Source organism: Pristiophorus japonicus, unplaced genomic scaffold (assembly GCF_044704955.1).
Source record: "Pristiophorus japonicus isolate sPriJap1 unplaced genomic scaffold, sPriJap1.hap1 HAP1_SCAFFOLD_395, whole genome shotgun sequence".
In the NCBI taxonomy this organism is placed as follows: domain Eukaryota; kingdom Metazoa; phylum Chordata; class Chondrichthyes; family Pristiophoridae; genus Pristiophorus; species Pristiophorus japonicus.
Window position 1 is genome coordinate 328106 of NW_027253816.1, and position 4731 is coordinate 332836.

Consider the following 4731-nt stretch of genomic DNA (forward strand, 5'->3'; position numbering starts at 1 on the left):
TGAAGGATAACTTTTGACCAGGACACTGGGGAGAACTCCCCTGCTCTTCCTCTGACAAGTGCTGTAAGATTTCTTGCATCCACCTTAGAGGGAAGACATCTGATCCGAAAGAAATCACCTCTGACAGTGCAACACTCCCTCAATACTGAACTCTGGAGTACCAGCCTAGATTATGCATTCAAATCTCTGGAGTGGGTCTTGGACCCACAACCTTCTGGCACAGAGTCGAGAGTGCTACCACTGAGCCATGGCTGGCTGACGATGGAGATAGGTTAACTGCTAGTTCCTTACTACTTTCGTCTGATCACCATGCTTCTTTAAGAAATTTTTATATTATGAAAATGCAGCCGACAGCTTGAATGCTGTTCATCTATTGGCCGCTCTGCAAGGTACAAAAGCAATGTCCTGTCTTATTGCCTCCATGTTGGACAACAGCGCTGCTTCAACTCTGCGTCTGATAGAAAATTCTGCTGAGTGGGAATGTAAAAGAAGGGAACGTGGTGCCAGGAGGTTGAACTAGTATTTGTCCTGAAATCAGAACTGTAAAATATTTGCTCCTTTTGTTAGCTTCCTGAGCTTCCAGTACTTCTGTTTTCCTAGTAAAAGTTATGAATTATTCTGTGTAAATTCTGCTCCAGTTAATTTTACTCAATTAGAATGCCATACAGTACACCATTCAATAGCATTGATTCAAAATGTGAATGGGAAGTAAGGAGTTTAATGCTATAAAAGATATGAAGGGCAAATTAATTGCACCTAATGGTTATCTGCTCAGAAGATAAGTAAATAAACTGCAAATTCTCTGCACTTGTTAAAGCAATTGTGGGTTGAGAGATTTGGTTCCTTCAGATATCTTCAAATTAAATAATATATTTGACGGAATCTCTTAACCTAATATGTTTATCACATTAGGCAGTATTCATTTTGACTGGAGTAGCATGAAAAAAGCAGCTTACATGAAGGGAAACAGCTTTTAATATTACCATCTTAAGCTTCATATTGCAGCCTCTGGAAGTGTCAGGGATTTACCCTATTCAGATGGTTCTTGGCACCTCTCGAGGCAGTAGCATGACTTAATTAACTTTTACAGCACTACTGACAGGTTGGATGTAAATGGAGCAAAGTGTCAAATTGTCTTGGTTGATAGCACTTGTCTGAGCCAGAAGATTATAGGACTTGAGCCCATGGTGCAGGCTGACACTTCAGTACCATACACATAATCATTACATGTGGTGTCTTTCAGATAAGAAATTAAACTGAAGTCCTGTTTGCTTATTCAGGTGATGGTAGAAGATCCTATGGTGCTATTCGAAGCGGAGCATTCTGGTATACTGGCTAGCATTTCCCTCAAAACCAACACTACCAAAAACAGATGAACTATTCATCCGGCTCATTTGTTGTTTATGGGACTGTGCTGTGTGCAAATTGGCCAGCACATTTGCCTACTTAACCGTTATGGTCCTTCAGAAGCAATTCATTAGTTATGAAGGCCTTTGGAATGTCCAGAAGACACAATGAGACAGTACATGACTGCTTTTCTTTTTATCTTAGCTGGTGTTAAGTGGTTTCAATTAACCTGAGGTGGCGATGGAAACCTTTGATGGAAAAAGAATCTTTGTGGATATGGTAATTGAGTTGGCCTGTGATGCTCCCAATGGTTGAATAGCTTGCCAGCACTCTGTTTTAAGTTCAAACATGAAGAATGGGGATTTGCTCAAAGTACCTGGCTGCTGGCAAAAGTGGGACCGTACCCCAACATAAGTTGTTGCCTTTGAGTGGAAGGAAGCTGAAGGGAAAACAATTGAAAAATAAATGCTGCTTTTTCACCTTGGTGGTGCTTGAGTTCAAAACCAACTCAGATTGGGAAGAAAGGCTTCCGTTTACTTTTTATGGGTTTTAATTCAAATACCCGATGGTCTGGAAGTTGTAAATTTTTTTTTTAATCCAATTTCTTTCCAGATCAACTCTAACGCCAAAGATCACTTTGCGCCAATTTATTTGATCTTAGGCCAAAAGGCCGAGAGGCGAAGTTGCACCGTTCCTGGAAATATTGCAATACCAGGTCGGTGCATGGAGTGGACGGGGCAAGCCCCTGATCCAGCTCCCTGTCCAAAAATCAATTCAATATCATGTCCCCATAGGGGATATTAAACTGATAAGAACAGATACTACACTTGATCTTAGCCAAAAGGCCGAGAAGTTGTTAATTTTTTTAAAATTTCAAAATATACTTTATTCATAAAAAAAATCTGTACAGCACAATCAGTGGCATTTCAGTACATTTCGCTGCGGTCAGCAATCCCATACAATACATCTGGGTGCTGACGGCAGTTTCGTTCGTTACATTTCTTGTTTTTCAGTTCAAGTGCGATTCGGTATAATAAACGGGATACATTGTGGTACATTCACACAAATTACATTTCATGTGTTACAATACAGTGCCCGGAATGGGTGACGGTACATTTACATTTTTTCTTTTCAAACATGCATTTCGTAACACACCTTGCATTGTACACGGCACGACATTGGTGTTTACAGATTTGGTGCTCTATGTACACAAAGAGTAAATTAGAAATACAGCCCGAGGGAGGTTTGTGCTGATTCCTGCCCCCGGGTTTTCCGTGGCAGAAGGGCTTTAGACTGTGGCCCTTCCCCACCGTGCCTTTGCGGCGACTGCACCAATTTTCAGTGCGTCCCTCAGCACGTATTCCTGGATCTTGGATTGCGCCAGTCTGCAACATGCAGACGTGGTCATCTTGTTCTGGAAAACCAGCAAGTTTCGGCAAGACCAAAGAGCGTCTTTGACCGAGTTGATGGCCCTCCAGCAGCAGGTGATGTCTGTCTCAGTGTGTGTCCCTGGGAATAGCCCGTAGAGCACAGAGTCCTGTGTTACAGAGCTGCTTGGGATGAACCTCGACAGCAACCACTGCATCTCTTTCCAGACCTGCGTTGCAAAGGCGCAATCCAGAAGGAGATGGGTGACAGTCTCGTCCGCCCGCAGCCGGTCCGGGGGCACCGTGCCGTGCTGCTGAGGCGTCGGCTGTGCATGAACACTCTGACGGGTAGGGCCCTCCTCACCGCCAACCAAGCTACGTCTTGGTGCTTGTGTGTAAGCTCTGGCGATGAGACGTTCTGCCAAACAAGTTCGACAGTCCACTCAGGGAACCACCCGACAGGGTCCACCGTCTCCTTCTTTCGTAGGGCGTCCAGGACCTTACGTGCTGACCACTGTTTGATGGCCTTGTGGTCAAAGGGGTTTCTTTTGAAAAACTTTTCCATGAAGGACAGGTGGACAGGCATGGTCCAACTGGTGGGGGCGTTTCGCGGCAGCATGGCTAGACCCATCCTTCTCAACAATGGGGACAGGTAGAACCTCAGCACGTAGTGACACTTGGTGTTTGCGTACTGGGGGGCTGTGCATAGCTTGATGCAGCCGCACACAAAGGTGGCCATCAGGATGAGGGCCACGTTCGGAACGTCCTTTCCTCCACTGTCCAGAGATTTGTACATTGTGTCTCTGCGGACACAGTCCATTTTGGACCTCCAGACAAAGTGGAAGACGGCTCGGGTGACTGCCGCCGCACAGGAGCGAGAGATGGGCCAGACCTGCGCCACGTACAACAACACCGAGAGCACCTCACTCCTGATGACCAGGTTCTTGCCTGTGATGGAAAGGGAGCGCTGCTCCCAAAGTGCCAGTTTCTGTTTGACCTTGGCAATACGCTCGTCCCAGTTTTTGGCGCACGCCCCGTCCGTTCCGAACCATATTCCCAGCACCTTCAGGAAATCTGGCTTGACGCTGAAGGGAATGGAGGCTCGGTCGGTCCAATGACCAAAGAGCGTGGCCTCGCTCTTGGTGCGATTGACCTTTGCTCCCGAGGCCAGTTCAAACTGGTCGCAGAGATCCGAGCAAAAGACGGCGATGTCGTCCATGTACAGGGAGGTCTTGACCTGAGCGCCTCCGCTGCCTGGGATCGTCACCCCTCTAATGCCCGCATCCTTCCTGATGGACTCGGCAAAGGGCTCGATACAACAGACAAACAAGACAGACGAGAGAGGACAGCCTTGCCTGACTCCAGATCGGATTGGAAAGCTTTGAGTTTCCCACCCGTTGATTAGAACTGCACTACTGATGTCTGTGTAGAGCAGGAAGTTGTTAATTTTTTTAATTGTTTTTATTTATTCGTTGCCAATCTTACCAATTCTTTGTCAGATCATCTTGTCAGATTACAAACGCCAGAGGTCACCTTGCACACATCAAGGATCACTCTGCGCCAATGCTCTTAGCCAAAAGGCCTAGAGCCACTGCATCATTCCTGGAAGTACTGCAATACCAGGTTCGTGCCATGGAGGTGGGTGTGTGCCCACCACCCACCACCTATTTCCAAAAAGCATAGGAGAACCACCATCCTGATCCAGGGAGAACCACTTTCTGGTCATGGTTACTCCTCTGTCAGGTCAGTTACGCATGATCTTAGCCAAAAGGCCGAGAAGCGGAAGTTGTTAATTTTTATTTTTTTATTTTTTATTTTTTTATTTTTTTTTATTCGTAGCCAATCTTTCCAATTCTTTGTCAGATCACAAACGCCAGAGGTCACCTTGCACACATCAAGGATCACCCTGCGCTAATGCTCTTAGCCAAAAGGCCTAGAGCCCAAGCACCGTTCCTGGAAGTACTGCAATACCAGGTTCGTGCCATGGAGGTGGATGGGTCAGCAACCCCACACACCT

At 46.1% G+C, this 4731-nt stretch overlaps 1 non-coding gene and 1 pseudogene across 1 annotated transcript; both read right to left on the reverse strand.

Annotated features, from left to right (window-relative positions):
• Nucleotides 1-2025: 2025 nt before the first annotated feature.
• LOC139250588 (U2 spliceosomal RNA) lies at nucleotides 2026-2204 on the reverse strand (annotated as a pseudogene).
• A 2096-nt stretch (nucleotides 2205-4300) lies between these two features.
• LOC139250589 (U2 spliceosomal RNA) lies at nucleotides 4301-4498 on the reverse strand. Its single transcript, XR_011591333.1, has one exon. It is a non-coding gene; the product is annotated as a U2 spliceosomal RNA (small nuclear RNA).
• Between the last annotated feature and the right edge of the window lie 233 nt (nucleotides 4499-4731).